Here is a 19,044-nt window from a genome sequence, read left to right as displayed (position 1 = left end):
ATGCGCATTTACAAGGCCACATGGAACAAGTTTACAGTGTGGTGTGCCTCAAGACGTTTGATTCCAACTTCAGCATTGGTGGTGGAGGTGCTGGAATTTTTACAGGAGGGGTTGGACATGGGACTTTCCATTAACACCTTAAGGTGACAGATTGCTGCGAAGGGGTCTGTCTTGACAATTGGGGAGTGGGGTTCTCTTGCTAACCATCTGAGGGTGAGGACCTTCCTACAAGGAGCAGCTAATTTAAAAACCCCTCCTCTTCACCATTATCCCACATGGGACCTCTCTAAGGTCCTACAAGCATTGACTAAGGTACCGTTTGAACCATTGAGAGAGGCTAGTCTGCGTCTCCTCTCGTGTAAAGTAGCTTTCCTTGTGGCCGTCACGTCTGCCCAACAGATCTCGGAGTTGGTGGCATTATCGGTGCGGAAAGACCTGTGTATTTTTCACTCCAACAGGATGGCCCTACGGCTGGACCCTGCCTTTCTTCCTAAGGTCAACTCCTTGTTCCACCAAGCACAGGAGTTGGTCCTACCAGATTTCTGTCCTCGGCCTAGGCACGCCTTGGAGCAGACCTGGCACACCTTGGATGTGAGGAGGGCCCTCCGTATTTACATTTTTCGGACCTCTTCTTTCCGGAAGACGGAGGCTCTTTTTGTCTCCTTTCAGCCGTCGACTCTTGGCCACAGGGTAACCTCTTTCACGGTGGGGAGGTGGCTTCGTATGTGCATTTCATCCGCATATGAGCTTCAGGCTCTCCTGGTGCCTCAAGGGATAACGGCTCACTCCACCCGCAGTGCTGCCACAACTGCGGCCTGGGCTACTCAAGCGTCTGTCGAGGACATATGTAGGGCAGCTACATGGACTACTCCCACTCCCTTCATCCGCCACTATAGACTGGATTCCTTCGCATCGGCAGAGGCGGCATTTGGGAGACGAGTGCTACAGAGGGTTCATGAAGATCCGGGGTCGTCGGCCCAGGACAGCTCCCACCCTTAGGGCTGGCCAGTTTTTGGTATATCCCAGCCGGGCACCTCCCATTTCTACACTGTGGAGAAGGGACGTTGGTCTTACCGTGATACATTCCTTCTCGTAGTGTAAAATGGGAGGTGCCAGCCCCACCCTGGCTGCCTGGACCGGCTCCCTTCATGGAGCGTGTTGTTTCTGTCTGTCAGACTGCATACCATTCACCTGGACTGTGTACCATTCGCCTTGGCTTCGTTGGCAAAACTGAAGAGACGTCACCAGGGAGGCGGATCTTCAGAAGTTTCAACTCAGGACATAGAACTAGAGCATAGAATATCCCAGCCTGGCACCTCTCATTTTACACTACGAGAAGGAACGTATCACGGTAAGACCAATGTCCCTTCCCTTCATACCTTCCCCATCAGTTACCCATCTTCCATTCGCATCCTTCAAACTACCTACTTTACTTCTTTCCCTTAACTTTTTAATTCTATAGGTTAGCCAGCTTCCTGGCTTGTTAGTGTTTTCAAAATAACCTTGTTTGGCTCACCTGCATTTTTCAGCTACTTCTTCTTGGTCCATTAAATTTATTTTATGGCGAATTGAATTTTTTTCCTCTAATAATGCCTGATCATCGGTTTGTTTCATAATCCTTTTTCCACCTATTCTAACCCATCCATCAAATTTGATCGTTCCTTCCTTTCCAGTCTTCGCTTCCTTATTGTGTATTTTATTACCAATCCCCTAATTAGCACCTTATAAGTATCCCAATTATTTTGCAGGCTTGTATCCTCTTATTCTCTTTAAAGAAATATTCTGTTTCTCTCTTAATCCAGGTCACAACTTCCTCATCCTTCAGCACCCTCACATCCATCTTCCATCTTTTCCTTTTCTGTTGGCCCCTCCATGTTACAAGCAAGGGGCTGTGATCAGCCCAATAATTAACCCCAATCTCTATCTCAGAAACATATTCCCCTAATTGTAGTGTCATCCAGGCCATGTCGATCCACGACTATGACTTATGCCTGCAAGAGTGAAATGTATATTTTCTCGTCTCTGGGTGTTGCTCTCTCCATATGTCCCGAAGGCCTAATTCTTCTCTCATCATGATTCCTTCCTTTGGCAACCCCCTCCTATATATTTTTTCCTCTCCTCCCGGCAGTTTAGTACCTGGTGAAGAGTCCAAATTGCTGTCCAATATAACATTAAAGTCCCCAATCAGGCAAACATGGTCATATTTTAATTCAATCAGTTTTTTGTATATACGTTCATAAAAAGACTTCTGATTTCCATTCGGAGCATAAATAGTAACCAATAGACATTTCAATTGTCTTATTTCTAATTCTATTCATCTTTAAAAATTTCTTTAGAATTTAAGTGATCCTTCACATATACCCCCCCCCGTTTCCTCTTATCTGCCGATGAATGATACATCTTCCCAAGTCTTAAGCACAACATAAGTTTTTCATGAATTTTTTTAATATGAATTTCTTGAAGGCAAGTAATATCATAATTAAGTTTCGCTAAATTATTTAGTATTTTCCTTCTTTTAGAGGGAATATTTAAACCATTAACATTCAAAGAAATGAGTCGCACCTCTTCCCCCATCACCACCTTTCTTCCCCTCCTCCTATTAGTCCTATTTTCCTAATACTTTTTTCTTGGTTTGCCGGGTTTCTCGTAACACCATCTTTCTGCCTCCCCCTCCTTTTTCCTCTAATTTCCCCTCCTCCTTCCTTTCTTCTTGGTTTCCCACACTATTTTCTTCCTGCAATTCCTCTGAACTTCTACTCTCCTCCTCCCTTTCTAATTCCAGCTCTAATTGTGTGGATTTAAAATTGTGTTCATAAAAATCCTGAGCATCCCGGCGGTTTTCTATTTTCACTTTCCTATCATTCCACGTAAACATGAGACCTTCTGGCAATAACCACCTATACATAATCCCATTCTTCCTCAGCTGTAGCGTTAAAGGCTGGTAATTCCTCCTGATTTCCCTAACCCGTCTTGGAACTTGCCTCAGCACTGAAATCTGTTTTCCCCTAAATACTACAGCTCGGTCCCGAGATTTCTTATAGATCTCCCCCCGCACCGACTTGTTAAACCTAATATGTACTTCTCATGGGTGGTTATATCTCTTTGCATAATTAGTAAAAACCCAAAATACCTCATCAATATCACTAAGGACCGCTATTTTATCTTTTTCCAGTATTTCAGAAATGTTCCCTATACCACCAAACAGTGGCATCAGTTTGGTACCTAAGATTTAAGGATGAAGAAATAACAGTCAAAATCCACCCCGAGCCTATTGTTAGAAAAAATTGTCTTTAATCACTGTCAGTAAATTTATCTTTTTAATATAGGGCGTTTTCCTCATATTGCAGGGAGAAGATCTAAAACTTCCTGCCTTGGAAGCAAGAAGAGAAGAACGGCAACACGTTGTGTAAGCCTAATGTTGTCACCACCTTGCTTTCTGGCAATGTTTTGGATTGAATTACATTGCCTGGAACAAGGTTGGGGGAAAATAAGAGTTGACTCTTTTCACCCAGTTCTAAACATCCTAGACAAATTATAATTGACAAGGAGAAATTAATTATTCTTAGTAAATTCATTGGAAATATAAGGAAATAAATTATGCTTCCCCTTCAGTCCTAGTAATGCTGCCACAAATATCTGGTGGGGCAATTAGGCACAATTCCCAGTGGATCTGCAGAGTGCAAAATTGTGGGTCAATCCTATATGTGATGAAGGAGGAAGGTATCAATCCTCAATACAAGCCCAAAGTTGCTCTTGTCTCCTCCTACTCATATATAACCTTCTGATTTTTCTAGAGAGAAACAACTACGCAATAATAACAATTGCCCAGTGTTATACAGAACTAAAGACATCAAAGCAGACCCATCAAAGACTTCCAAGACAAAAACTGTATGCAAAGAATTAAAAATCCAGTGGGAATATTGTGACAAAAAGAAGCATGGTCTCGGAGCTGACATAAAAATACAATGGCTCAATGTAGCATTACAAAATCTACAGAATAAAAGATCAAAACAATCAGGGAAAAAACTCTTGGAGTGGCTAAATGAATGCCAGAAAACTTTGAAAAAAGATGTTTATAAACCAAACAAGCCCTCCCTAGCACCATGGATCCTACATGCCTGGATAAAACACCAACAGAAATATCCGGAAGAATTTGAGGAAGAAATCAAGGATTGGGTCAAGATATGCCTCAGTCATATTGCGTTTGAAGGCCCAACCACTTGCTGCTTGACCCCCCAGGACCTGGGTTGAAAAATCCATTTCAGCCATTACAAAGTTATCAACCAACGAAAAAACATCTGAAAGTTCTCTAAGAAAAAGATGGCTTCCATAACTGTACATAAAGTATTTATGTACTTTTTAGCATGTACAATGCAGCAAGTAAGCAGGGTCTTAGACCTTAGTAACACTGCAGTACGAAAATGCTTTACTTGGCTTTAGTGATTTTGATCTGTGGAGTCCCTGATGTCAGCCCTCAGAGTCAGACTCAACTACGACACTGCCTGCTTCATAACGGCTATTCCCCCCAAGATCTCTGCATCCTGCTGAAGTCAGCGGCTCATGAGGAAGTATCAAGATGCTGAACGAACCACTCAAGCTTAAGGTACAGTTGTGCACAGTGGGCAGGAGATTTAAGTCTCATGAAAACAGCCTTAAGTTGCTAGGAGCAATTTAAGCACGTGGCCTCTCATACCATGCCTTTGGTTTGGAATCCAGTTCTTTACGACCGGGGCTCATTCACCAAGACCTCATCCTTCCATTGGTTTGGGATCATAAATCTGCAGTTTGGTTTTGGACTGCTTGACCTGGAATTTGCCTTCACCCAGCTGAGTTCTTTGTTGCACCGTGGCTTTTGACTTTGATTCTATCAATCTGTTTTTCCTTTTTGCCAAAAGCGGCAGAAACAAGCCTTCTCCTTAAAACTGTATGTGCCCAAGACTGTTGTGGTTCCTGAGGAGGAGGAAGAGGTAACAGAAAGAGCAGGGTAAGGAAGAGGAGGAAGAACGCGGAGACCAGTAGTGGCAAGCCAGTTGCAAATGCAGCCAGCAGGGAACCTTTACATGGGGCAAGATGGCTCTGGCCCCGCTGATCTCCCACCCCAGCCCCCAGCCCTGCAGACTCACCGCATGCCTGGAGGTGGAAGTCGTGCCTTCAGCTCACCTCCAGCCTCGCGGCCTGGTTCCTATCTGGATCAGTCCATGCACCTGCGTTTCTCTAGAGATGGATCAGGCAGATTATTATTTGAGATATCAGAATATGGAAGAAGAAAAGAGGAAAAAAAGGAGCGGAGATAATGGTGGAGTTACTGGCGGAAGTGATGGAGGTGACCAAGGAAAAATTTCTGACTGAGATTGATGAAATATTTAGAGTACATACTAGATATGCAATGAGAAACAGATTTCTGAGAGAGGTGTATGTTAGATTCCCCAAGAAAGCAATAAAAACAGAAATTTTACAGAGAGCAAGAGATGACCCTCTGAAGTATAAAGGGAAAGAAATGGTAGTGTTAAAACAAATTCCGAGACGAGTAAGAGATTTAAGAAGAGAATATCAGTTCTTGACAAATTGTTTAATTAAAAAAGGAGTGAATTTTAGATGGCTGATACCAGATGGTATCTTGGTAACTTGGCAGGAGCAAGTTAGAGAATATCAGTTATTGACAAAGTGTTTACCGTATTTTTCGGAGTATAAGACGCACCTTTTCCCCTCCTAAAAGGGGGTGAAAATTTAGGTGCGTCTTATACACCGAATGTAGCCCTGCCCACCCACTGGCCCCACCCTTTGGCCTGTGCCTCGCAGCAGTTACCTCCTTGCAAGCAAACAGCAAGAAAAGACAGCTCCTTTCAGCTTCAGCATAGACTAATTAGCACAAGTTGATTTGATCGGCCTCCCGACTCTCAGCTGATTTGCTCTCAGCTGTTTTGCGCAGGACCCTGCTGCTTGCTGCAAAGAGGTAAATTGCTGGAGCAGATTTTTTTTCCCCTTGTGCTAATCAAGCTATGCTGAAAACAAAACTGAAAATAAAGCAGGCTGTTTGCTGTAACGAGGCAAAATTAGGCAGAGGCAGAGGGAGATTACTTTTTCTTCTTTTTCCTCACCAAAAAAGGTAGGTGCAAACAATGGGAAATTTAGGGCAAAAGAGGAGAGTTCAAGATTTTAAACACAAAAGAAAAAAAGGAGAAAGAAAAAGGCAAAAATAAAAATGGGAAGGGAGAAAAAGAAATGAAAGAGAAAAATGGTATACATATTTAGAATTGAAATATGAATAGTAGTAAGAAATAAATGGGAAATCATGATTGTAAAAATGAAATGAATAATAATTGGAATATTTGTCTTTGTATTTTTGAAATCTAGACAATGATAGGTTTTTATTTTTTTAAGAAATATGAATAAGTATAAACTGTAACAATTGAAATACCTTTAATGGTATATGGTGGTGAAAGTAAAAAGGATTAAATTATAGCTTGGATAAGCTATAAGGATTAAATTATAGCTTGGATAACAGCTAGAACATTTTTAAATTTAATTAGGGAAATTGTAATGATTAAAATATTTTAATTATATATTGTGATGAAAGTAGAAATGATTAACCTGTGATTTTGCAAAACTGGGTTATTGGGAGAGTTTAAGATGTGAAAATGAGTAACATAAGAGGGGAAAATTATTTGATTTATTATTATTGGTAAATATAATTAGTTGATTTGTAAAAAATTGGATTGCATGGAAATAATTGGAATATTTATGTTCAATATTAATATACAAAAAAGATAGTTATATAACTAATTGATTTATTTTAAAATGTTGAATTTGTATTAAACAATTGTAATATTACATAATTAACAAATGTGAGGATGGATATAAAAACAGATGACAATGGGAAGGGGTATAATATAGAATAGAAAAATTGAATTTGATTAAGATTAGAGATGAGGATGAAGGGTAATATTGGTTTTTTAAAAATATAAGATGAGGAATAAATATGGAAAAAAGGAAATATAGAAATTGTAAATTTAATTGAAATGACTAAATACTACTTAAATTTCTGAACCGGCCAAATACTCTGTTCAAAGAAAATACATTGTATGTTTGCATGTGTGTTTGTCTAAAAAATGAAAAACTTTTTATAAAAAAAAACAAAACAAAAAAGGTAGGTGCGTCTTATACTCCGGTGCGTCTTATACTCCAAAAAATACGGTATTTTTATATATATATAGTAATATATTAATTACAAGAACATTAATTAACTTCATGGTTAATTCATGAAGCTGGTTTGGAACTGGTTTGCATGGCTGGCAAATAATTTCATTCATTCTTTTTGTTATAGATTCTAGAAGAAACATACCATTTGGTACTTGATCAGGTATCAGAAGATTTACATACTCTGAAAGAAGAATGCAAAGAGGTCACTCTAGGACTAGAGGGAACTATTCGTTCAAATATAGACCAGATTGTGACTTCAAAAGACTTTCTGGCTGCAAAAATAAAAGATAAATTGAATGTCACACAATCAGCATTTTGTATTTTTCCTTTTTACATCTATTAATCACAGTATCAATTGACAATAGTAATTTGCATATGGCTAAGAGAAAATTAATTCAGACTTTTTTATGTTTGCCCCTTTTGAGTATATCTGCATTTATATCGCATGAGCCTAAGCTTATTTCATAATATGTTCACATTGCATGTTGTTTCTTTTGAGATGGAAAGAACAATTGGAAATCCCTGTTTAAGTGGATGCAACAAATGCATGATTAATATTGTAGATCCGTGATGGCGAACCTATGGTATGCGTGCCACAGATGGCGTATCAGTGGGCATGCAAGCTCCAGCGCCAGCTGGTTTTCGGGCCTTCCGGTCCCACTGGAACTTGGCAAACGGGCCGTTTCCGGCCTCCAGGAGGGTGGGGAAGGCCATTTTCGCCCACCCAAGCCCCTAGAAAGGATCTAGAGCAGCAGTTCTCAACCTGGGGGTCGCAACCTCTTTGGGGGTCGAACGGCCATTTCACAGTGGTCGCCAAAGCCCTCTCTCGCCCCCCCACGCCTTCACTCACCCTCGCCCTGTGCCTCTGTTGGGTCGCCGGTCGCTTACCCCGCACACTCCCAAACTATTGCTGCCTCCTGAGTCCCAGCTGATGGCTAAGGGGGAAAAAAATGTTTAAATTCTTGCCGCGGGGCTTCGAAGGGCCGCCCTACAGCTGATCAGTGTTAAAAGAAAACAAATGCATAGACCGGTGCCTGCAAAAATAGAAAAAAACAGCCCCTTTCAGCTTAAGCATAGGTTAATTACCATAAGTTGATTTGATCAGCGTCCGGACTCTCAGCTGATTTGCTCTCAGCTGTTTTGCAGAGGGCTCTGTTGCTAGCTAGCTGCAAAGAGGTAAATTTGTGGAGCAGATTTTTTTCCCCTAGCTATGCTGAAAAAGCGAAACTGAAAGTAAAGCAGGGTCTTTGCTGCAACGTGACAAAATGAGGCAGAGAGAGATTTCTTTTTCCTCACCAAAAAAGGTAGGTGCAAAATTGCAAACAATGGGAAATTTAGGGCAAAAGAGGTTGTTTAAGATTTTAAAACACAAAAGAAAAAAGCTCTATTTAACTAGGGAATTGTAATAATTGAGATACTATTAATTGTATATTGTGTTGAAAGCAGAAATGGTTAAGTTGTGGTTTGGAGGAATATATGGGGGAAATTATTTGGTTTATTATTATTGGTAAATATAATTAATGGATTTGTAAGAAATTGGATTGCATGGAAATAATTGGAATATTCATGTTCATATTGATTAATATACAAAAAAGATAGTTATATAATTAATTGATTTATATTAAAATTTTGAATTTGTATTAAACAACTGTATTACATAATTACATAATTAACCAATGTGAGGATGGATATAAAAACAGATGACAATGTGAAGGGGTATAATATAGAATAGAAGGGAAAAATTGAATTTGATTAAGATTAGAGATGAGAATGAAGGGTAATATTGGTTTTTTTAAAAAAATAGATGAGGAATAAATATGGCAAAAAGGAAATATAGAAATTGTAAATTTAATTGAAATGACTAAACACTGTTTAAATTTGTGAACCGGCCAAATACTCTGTTCAAAGAAAATACAATGTATGTTTGTATGTGTGTTTCTAATTATTGCTATTTATTCATATTTGTTCTCTTTTATTCTTTAAAGTTTAACAATTCATTCTCTATCTTAATATCTTTATATTTGTTTGGGGTTGGCTTTCTTCCCTTTCATCTTTTTTATTGTACAGCAATCTTTCTCCTCAAACCTACCACCTCTCTTTTCTTTCCTTCTTACTTTCTCTTCCCCCCTCTTCTTCTCCTCCCTACTTCCTCTTCCTTTCTCCTTCTCCTCCTCTCTCTCTTACCCTCCCTCCTACTCTAATTTCCCTTCCCTTCCTTCATCCCTCTCTATTGCTGTATCCTTTTATGCATATGGACTACTCAGAAGGCTGAAAAAGTTATTTTTGACTGGTCCTCGCACTTTTGACCAGTCCTCGAACTTACGACTGTCCTCACATTTTACATTTTTGCCCTATCTTGTCACCATGGTGAAGAGAAGCAGTTGTGAAATGAGTGACATGGTTGTTAAGAATGCTACAATGGGCATAAATGATGACCAGTCATAAGTGCGAAGACCAGTCAAAAGTGCGAGGACCTGTCAGAAATCACTTTTTTCAGCCCTCTGGGTAGTCCTTTTGTGCACATGGACTACTCAGAGGGCTGAAAAAGTTGTTTTTGACTGGTCCTCGCATTTTTGACCAGTCCTCGAACTTACGACTGTCCTCACATTTTACGTTTTTTGCCCTATCTTATCACCATGGTGAAGAAAAGCAGTTGTGAAATGAGTGACATGCTTGTTAAGAATGCTGCACGGGCATAAATGTGAAGATGATCATAAGTGTGAGGACCAGTCAAAAGTGTGAGGACCTGTCAGAAATGACTTTTTTCAGCCCTCTGAGTAGTCCCTATACACATAGCCATGGCCACCTAGTCACATGACCAGCTAGCCACGCCCACCCAGTCACATGACCTCCAAGCCACACCCACAAAATAAGCCAAGCCCACAGAACCGGTAGTAAAAAATTTTAGAACCCACCCCTGACCCCAGGTATTTCACATTTTTCTCTACCTTAAAACTCAACTTTTTAGTCAATATTTCATTATATTGAGAGGTCATATTCTTAACAAGCATTGTTGTTTTCTGTTTATTTATTTGAAAATCTGCTAAAGCTCCAAACATTTAATTTCTTCATTAAATATTCTATATTAATTTTCAGGTCTTGTAAAAGTATAACTAAATCATCAGCAAATGCTCTCAACTTCCTTTTTGACATTTATGTCTGTTATTTTCTCATCTTGCCTAATAGCCATATTCAAAACTTCCAACACCAATATAAACAGCAGGGTAGATAAGAGGCTTTCTTACCTCGTACCCTTTTGAATTTCACATCATTTACTTAAATTTCTATTAATAATCTTTGCTTGTTGTGATGTATAAACTGCTTTGATCCCTTGAATAAATTTTCCCCCAAAGTCCCTATCTTCCAAAACTTTAAACATAAAAACCCAATTCAAGATGTCAAAAGCTTTCTCTGCATCCAAAAACATTAAAGCTGCTTGTTTCTCATTATGGTACTGTAGGTATTCAATAATGTTCAAAATAGCTAGTGTGTGGGTATATACATATGCGTGTTTATTATGCACTCTAGAAAGGCTGCAGAGAAGAGCAACCAAGACGATTAGTGGACTAGAGGCTAAAACATACAATGAACGGTTGCAGGAACTGGGCATGGCTAGTTTAGTGAAGAGAAAGACCAGGGGAGACATGATAGCAGGGTTCCAATATTTGCGGGGCTGCCTCAGAGAGGAGGGAGTCAAGCTATTTTCCAAAGCGCCCGAAGGCCAGACAAGGAATAATGGATGGAAACTGATCAAGGAGAGATTCAACCTAGAAATAAGAAGAAATTTTCTGACAGTGACCAACGGAACAGCTTGCCTTCATCACTGGACGCTAAAGAGAGACTGGACTGCCATGGTGTAGGCAGAGTCTCCTGCTTGGGCAGGGGTTGGACTAGATGACCTACAAGGTCCCTTCCAACTCTGGTAATCTGTTATAAAATATCTATATGTGTGTTATGTATGTGTACACTTTGGAGAGCAGGCCACAGAATTTCATTTTTAATTTTTGCCAGAGTCCCACAGGGGAAAAAACACCGGGAATAAAGCTTATCTTATTTAACTTTCACTTTCCCTAACGAAAGGACGGGTGGCAACAAGTAGCCCGCTTGCACTTCTTCTATGTAAGAAAAGAGTTTGTCCGCCGGCGAGCCACACACACAAACGCAAACCTTTTCCTTAAAGGTTCGAGGACCCAACGCTTTGGCAAGAGAAAGCAGTTGGGCGAATGCACACATGCAATCGCCATTTGTTCCCGCTAACCCTGGCCGGGGCCATCCGGGGGGCCGGAGCGATTCCGACCGCCTTAGGCTACGCGTAGGTAGGTGAAGGCAGCCGGAGCAGCGGAGACAGGTTACCCACCGCGGCTGACATCTTGACTGCCCCCTTCCAGAGCGCCGACTGTCTTTCTCAGCCTGAAAAGGGGGATGTCTGAAAAGGAAGGGGGGGCGGTAGAAAGGGGAGGCGCGTCCCACTGAGCGCCCCAGTAACGACTTCTCCGCGCGGGGGAGGGAGGGGGCGCGAGATTTTCAGCCCCGAAAGGGGAACCAGGCGGAGGCTTTTGTAGCCGGGGGAGCCTCCCTTTCCAGCCGCGTCCCGCTCTCCTCGTCAGCTGAGCTAGCCCAGCCAGAGCCCCGCCGCCCCGTCCCCTTTTTACTCACCGGCCCCGTTGCTGGCGAGGTCTCGGAGGCCGGCCCGCTCCCGGCCGCGCGCCTGGTTCTCCTGCCCGTCGTGGTCGCCGTCACCGCCCCCGCCGTCGGCGCCCCCGCCCCCTATTCCGCCCGTTGGCTACGCCCTTCTCGGCTCTCTTGTCCTGAGCTGCTTTGCGGGACTGGCGGTGGTTGGTGTGGGGTTCCGTTGCTGTGTCCTAGGCACTTCAACGGTCGTTTGCCTTCCTGCTGTATTATTCTCCTATTCCTTCTTCCAAAACCTTCATCTCTTACAACTTTTTTGGCAAGATTTTGGAAGTCGTTTCTCCTTACCGCCTTGGTCACCCAGCTAGCTTTGTGCCTAAGGTAAAACTAGAACTCACAGTCTCCCAGTTTCTAATCTGATACCTTAATCCTACAAAATTCCCTTTCTATCTACCCATTCTAATACTTTTTAAGATTTATAATACTGAATTTGTCTTTTGATATAATTTCCTTATTCCAAATCTCTGCATCTGACAGTTCTCTTTCTCTACACTATTCAATATATCTCTGAGTCATAGTGAGTCAGAGTACCTTCGCCCTATACTTCTCTACCTTTCTTCTTTATAGCATGTAATGCAAAGAGTTGAACTGATATTCTCTAATGCTTTTATGCAGTGGTGGGATTCAATTTTTTTAAAAAAAAAACGGTTCTGTGGACGTGGCTTAGTTGGGGGTGTGGCTTGGTGGTCATGTGACTGGGTGGGCATAGCTATGTGCATAAGGACTCCTCAGAGGGCTGAAAAAAGTCATTTCTGACCGGTTCTCGCACTTTTGACTGGTCCTCACACTTATGACCATCCTCACATTTATGCCTGTTGCAGCATTCTTAATAACCGTGTCACTCATTTCACAACTACTTCTCCTCACCACGGTGACAAGATAGGGTGCAAAACGTAAAATGTGAGGACAGTTGTAAGTGCGAGGAGCAGTCAAAAGTGTGAGGACTGGTCAAAAATAATTTTTTCAGCCCTCTGAGTAGTCCGTATGCATATAGGGACTACTTGGAGGGCTAAAAAAAGTTATTTCTGATAGGTCCCTGCACTTTTGACCGGTCCTCGCACTTATAACCATCCCCACATTTATGCCCGTTGCAGCATTCTTAACAACAGTGTCACTCATTTTACAACTACTTCTCTTCACCACGGTGACAAGATAGGGCGCAAAACGTAAAATGTGAGGACAGTTGTAAGTGCGAGGACCGGTCAAAAATAACTTTTTTAGCCCTGTGAGTAGTCCATATGCACATAGGGACTACTCAGAGGGCTGAAAAAAGTGATTTTTGACAGGTCCTCGCACTTTTGACCGGTCATCATTTATGCCCATTGCAGCACTTAATTAAATTAATTAAATAAAAATGATCTGCTAGACCGGTCGGAGGCAGTCCGAGGCGGGCATTCGGGCTGGCTGCAGGGCAAGGTGATACAACCGGGGGAGGTAGGCCGCTGCTGCCCAGGTGGGAGGAGGGCACAGGCCTACAGGGCTGGCTGCAGGGTAAAGCGATCGGATAGGGTAGGTCAGGGGTCTGCAACTTTAAACACTCAACCTTAAACACATGTAAACACTTAAACACAAATTTAAACCTGGGTGGGCATTGCCAACTCCATATCACTTACTCCCACCCAGGTTTTGTGGCTCCCAGTATTTTCTTTTAAAAAGGTATCTCTTGTGTTTCTCTTTCATCTCTCTCATCTCTTTCTTTCTCCCTCCCCTCTTTCTGTTCTTCATCTCTCTTTCTCCCCCTTCTCTCCTTCATCTCTCTTTCTCTCTTTCTCTCCATCTCTCTATCTCCCCCCCCTCTTTTTTTAAAAGCCTCTGACGATCAGGCAACTCAGCTGGGATCGCCAGAAGCTTTTAAAGGCATTTTTTTCCCTACAACTTCTTCAGTCAAAGAGGTTGCAGAAAAAAATACTTTTAGAAACCTCTGACGATCCCAGCTGAGCTGCGCAATCATCGGAGGCTTTTTTTTTTTAACTTTTAAAAGCATTTTTTCGGCCGAAGATGTTGTAGAAAAAAATGCTTTTAAATTTTTTTTTAAAAAAGCCTCTGATGAGGTGGGCGGGGTAAGCGAGTGGCGACCAGGCCAGGGACTGGTTCGGGGGCGTGGCCATGCAATGTTATTACCGGTTCGCCGAACTACTAGAAACCGGGAGCAACCCACCACTGTTTCCCAGCCCCGCTTCCCAGAGGGCAGCACTCGGCTGTACTTGCCTGTTCTGCTGCTGGAGCGGTTGGAGGCAATCCGAGATGGGCATTTGGGAACAGAGTGGGAGGCCGCCGTGGGCAAAGTTAGGAAAGCAGGCTGGGCCATGTGGTCGAGGAGCTAAAGAATAATTGCAGGCAAGCCGTGCAACACTACGAGCGAGGCCAATAGATAGTGGTGGGCGGGGTGGACAAGCCAGCAGTTTAACAAACGGTTTGGTGTGCTGCGAGGCCAATACATTACAAAAAAACACCGAACCGTTTGTTAAATTGTTGGCTCGCGCGCCCCTCCCACCACTATTTATTGGCAATAAATAGTGATGGGGAGGGCCAGGCGAGCCAGCAATTTAACAAACAGTTCGTGTGCTGCAAGGGCCAAGGCCAATAAATAGTGGTGTGGAGGGGCAGGGCAAGGGGCGGGGCGAGCCAGCAATTTAACAGACGGTTCGGCCGTAGAACTGGCAGAATCCCACCACTGCTCTTATGCAGTATTCAGTAAGTTCTTGAAGTCTGTTGTGTTAAAAAAAACATGAATTAAAGTATTTTGTTTTCAGTAAATTTTAGAAAGAATCTCATGACATTCTGATTGGCAACCATTTAGGTTTGGACTGGATGGCATGACAGCTGAGCTTTCAAAAACTACTCAGAAAATGCTCATCACTGTTCCTTTATGAATTGAAAGGCGATTTGAGCAGAATGTCACAAAATTCTGTCAGTTCTGTTCAGGCTTTTATTAATCTCTTTGAAAATAAAGACAATCAAAGATGCAGATGATACAAGGCTGAATGGGTTAGGTTTATTCCTGTAGGAATAAAGAAGAAGGTGAGACGATTAACCAATACATCACTACCCTATGAAAAACCACAGTCAGTTGCGAATTCAGCAATTTAGAGGAAACTATGCTAGATAGACTTGTTCTGGGATTGAGGGACATCAGCCTACAGAGAAGATTACTAGCAAAACCTAATCTCACGTTTAAAACGGCACTTGAGGAAGCAAGAGCAACAGAAGCCTCTAATAAGTCAGCAGTACTGCCATTATACCAACTTCCGGTGGGATTGGAAGGCCCGTTTTTCACTCTCCCCAGGCTCCAGAGCCTTTCTAGGAGCTGGAGATGGTGAAAATGGCCTTCCCCAGCCCCCGGAGGGGAAAAACAGCTCATTTGCCGACTTCCGGAGGGCCTCCAGAGATGGTGGGGAAGGCCATTTTCACTCTCCCCAGGCTCCTAGAAAGGCTCTGGAGCCTGTGGAAAGTGAAAAACGGGCCTTCCGGTCCCACTGGAAGTTGGCAAACGGGCCATTTCCTGCCTCCAGAGGCCCTCCTGGGGGGTGGGAAAGGCCATTTTCACCCTCCCCAGGCTCCTAGAAAGGCTCTGAAGCCTGGGGAGAGAAAAACAGGCCTACCGGGCCTACCATGGCATCGCGTGCCAAAAGCGGGGGGAGCGCGGTGAGGTTGTGTGGGGGGGGTTGGGATGCATAGAATTCTTGGTATGGGCATGCACACGCATGACCCACTCCTGTATTCCCCCCGCTTTTGACACGTGATGGCAAAAAGGTTAGCCATCACTGTTTTAGTGAGTCGTAAATGCCACCTGGAGGGTTATCTGTGTTGTCAGGGTCACTTGAGTGGTGCAAATGAGTATGGAGCCTTTTTGGAGCTGTTGAAAGCACCTGCGCCTACCCGTATTTTCTAAAATGCTTTTATAGACCATAGAAGCCTTCACAGAGATAAAAGTGACAAAGGCATTCTTCTTTGCAACACACCAAGTCTCAATTATGTTGTTGTTTTTGATGCTTGGATGGTGGACACTTTGGTGGATGTCTGTAAAATTGTAGTTACCAATCTTCAGCTTAAACACCGATAATTATAGGAATTATCTTTATCTTCTAGCTGTCAACCACGGGAGGATGGAGCGCAGAAGGTTCCAAGAAGAGGTAGGAAAAAACACTTCAATAGATATAGAGGATGGATGGATGGATGGATGGATGGATGGATGGATGGATGGACAGACAGACAGATCATTAATTGTGTTTTATGTCTATGGAGAATCTCAGTCATCCAGATTATAGTTGTCCCACAGGTGTTTCTTCAAGAGGCAATTGGACTCTAGGTTTATAATTTCTATTCTGTGCTGTATTTTTTAAATAAGTTTTTAGCTTATGTTAGCTACCCAAAAAGCCAGTCTAGTATTGGGGTTAGTCCATGTGACTAGAAACTGAGTGACCAGGAATTCTCATCCCACTTCAGGCACAAGCCAGCTAGATGACCTGGGGCCAGTCACATTCTGTCAGCCCTAGGAAATTTGTAATGCCAAAACACTTCTGAAAAACCTTGCTAAGAAAATTGCAAGGATTTGTCCAGCCAGTCCCTGAGAATTAAACACAGACAAATGGAAGGAAAGCAAAGAGACCTGAAGTCTCTATTGCATGTTGGGCAGCCATATAAGTTGAATGAATCAGTGAATTTTCAGATCTAGCTTAGGTCATGGTAAATATTGGTTTAATAGGCCAAGTTACTAATGGAGATTTTACATCACTTTTAGCAAGAAAACTGTTCATCTTTTCTGCACTTTCCACTTAAAATGAAAGGGCACAATAGTTCTTCCTCCTTTAGGGCACCCATTATCATCCAACTCTCATTAAACTAGCAAAAATGAGGAAGGGAAAGAAAAATGAATGTATGTCTGTGTCATGCATACAAACAGGCACACCAGAGTATACACAGAGGAATAATACAATTAGAATAGTTCAAGAACTCATTCATATTTTTGCTTTTTGAGGCTATTGTACAAGGACTTTCTATCTGTCCCATTCCTACTTACCCAGACTGTACCCCCTTTAATCTTTAGTTTAATCCTTTATTTATTCCAGTATGTTATCAGTTGGCACCTAAGATTTAAGGATGAAGAATCATCACCCCAACCCAGATAAAGTTGTTTTTAGAAAACATAGGATCTTTAATGACAGTCAGTAAATTTGGTTTTTTTAAATAGACTGTTTTGTTTATATTTCAGGAAAAGTTTGTTAAGCTTCCTCCTCTGCAACAGAAGAACACAATATATATTCCAAACTCTGTATGTCGCAGAAAAAAGGTAAGAGGGACACATGTTCATGGGTCACATTAAATATTATTCTTGTTGTGTGATGGGCTATATAGACATCTGAAATAGAAACAGCGATGGGTGGATGGATGGAGGGAGGGAGGGAGGGAGATGGAGACAGACAGACAGACGACGGACAAGCAACCATTCAATTCATTGAGAGAAAAGATAAATATTAATTTTATTCAGATGATTAAAATACCACCAAACAGTGGCACCAGTTGGTACCTAAGATTTAAGGATGAAGAAATAACGGTCAAAATCCACCCCGAGCCTGTTGTTAGAAAAAATTGTCTTTAATCACTGTCAGTAAATTTATCTTTTTAACATAGGGCATTTTCCCCATATTGCAGGGAGAAGATCTAAAACTTCCTGCCTTGGAAGCAAGAAGAGAAGAACGGCAACACATTGCGTAAGTCTAATGTTGTCACCACCTTGCTTTCTGGCAATGTTTTGGATTGAATTACATTGCCTGGAACAAGGTTAGGGGAAAGTAAGAGTTGACTCTTTTCACCCAGTTCTAAACATCCTAGACAAATTATAATTGACAAGGAGAAATTAATCATTCTGAATAAATTCATTGGAAATATAAGGAAATAAATTATGCTTCCCCTTCAGTCCTAGTAATCCTGCCACAAATATCTGGTGGGGCAATTAGGCAAAATTCCCAATGGATCTGAAGAGTGCAAAATTGTGGGTCAACCCTATATGGGATGAGGGAGGAAGGTATCAATCCTCAATACAAGCCCAAAGTTGCTCTTGTCTCCTCCTACTCATATATAACCTTCTGATTTTTCTAGAGAGAAACAACTAAGCAATTACACCGGTTGCCCAGAGTTGTATAGAACGAGAGACATCAAAGCAGACCCATCAAAGAAGCATAGTCTCGGAGCTGACATAAAAACACAATGGCTCAATGTAGCATTACAAAATCTACAGAATAAAAGATCAAAACAGTCAGGGAAAAAACTCTTGGAGTGGCTAAATGAATGCCAGAAAACTTTGAAAAAAGATGTTTATAAACCAAACAAGCCCTCCCTAGGACCATGGATCCTAAACACCTGGCTAAAACACCACGAAAAAAATCCGGAAGTATTTGACGAAGAAATCGAGGAGTGGGTCAAAATATGCCTCTGTCATATTACGTTTGAAGGCCCAACCACTTGCCGCTTGACACCCCAAAAATGGGTTGAAAAATCCATTTTAGCAATTCAAACACTATCCACCACCAAAAAAACATCTGAAAGTTCTCTAAGAAAGAGATGGCTTCCATAACCTGATAGATGCTATATGGAAGGGACAAAAGAAGAAAGTAAGGCGGACAATGAATCTAACAATTTTACAAGATAAAGAATTTATACAATACATGGAAAGGGCATTGGACTTTTTCTTTAAAGAGAACAGAAAAGAAGAAACTTCATTACAGAATGTATGGGACACAGCAAAGGCATATTATTATTATTGTTGTTATTGTTATTATTATTATTATTATTATTATTATTATTATTATTATTATTTATTGAATTTCTATACTGCCCTTCTCCCGAAGGACTCAGGGCGGCGAACAGAATAAGATTTCATATACATATAATAATTTTTTTTTTTAATAAACAGTAAATAATAAATTGAGTCAACTTAGTGTATCTGCTAAGACCTTGGCATAGAATTTAGATGTTTATGCTAGCCCTGCTTGTTGAAACAGAAAGGTCTTCAGGGCACATCGGAAAGTGCGAAGATCTGGGATTATTCGTATTCCAGGGGGTATTTTATTCCAAAAATAGTAGGTGCCCCCACAGAGAAGGCTCTCCCCCTTGGAACTACTAGACGACATTGTTTTAATGATGGTACTATGAGTA

At 41.7% G+C, this 19,044-nt stretch overlaps 2 long non-coding RNA genes across 3 annotated transcripts; one reads left to right on the top strand and one right to left on the bottom strand.

Annotated features, from left to right (window-relative positions):
• Positions 1–1,309: 1,309 nt before the first annotated feature.
• On the bottom strand, positions 1,310–11,927 carry LOC139314939 (uncharacterized). Of its 2 annotated transcripts, XR_011600230.1 has the most exons (4): positions 11,857–11,927; positions 7,343–7,472; positions 5,124–5,214; positions 1,310–4,950 (listed from the first exon to the last, which is right to left on the bottom strand). It is a non-coding gene; the product is annotated as an uncharacterized lncRNA (long non-coding RNA). The 2 variants fall into 2 exon arrangements; XR_011600231.1 differs by lacking the exon at positions 7,343–7,472 and having other exon boundaries at positions 11,857–11,922.
• A 5,174-nt stretch (positions 11,928–17,101) lies between these two features.
• On the top strand, positions 17,102–18,272 carry LOC139313817 (uncharacterized). Its single transcript, XR_011600160.1, has 3 exons — positions 17,102–17,179; positions 17,542–17,600; positions 17,989–18,272. It is a non-coding gene; the product is annotated as an uncharacterized lncRNA (long non-coding RNA).
• Positions 18,273–19,044: the final 772 nt, after the last annotated feature.

This window comes from Pituophis catenifer, unplaced genomic scaffold, assembly GCF_029215685.1.
Source record: "Pituophis catenifer annectens isolate HBS135680 unplaced genomic scaffold, rPitCat1.0.hap2 SCAF_3, whole genome shotgun sequence".
Taxonomy (NCBI): domain Eukaryota; kingdom Metazoa; phylum Chordata; class Lepidosauria; order Squamata; family Colubridae; genus Pituophis; species Pituophis catenifer.
This window is presented reverse-complemented; position numbering and strand designations above follow the sequence as displayed.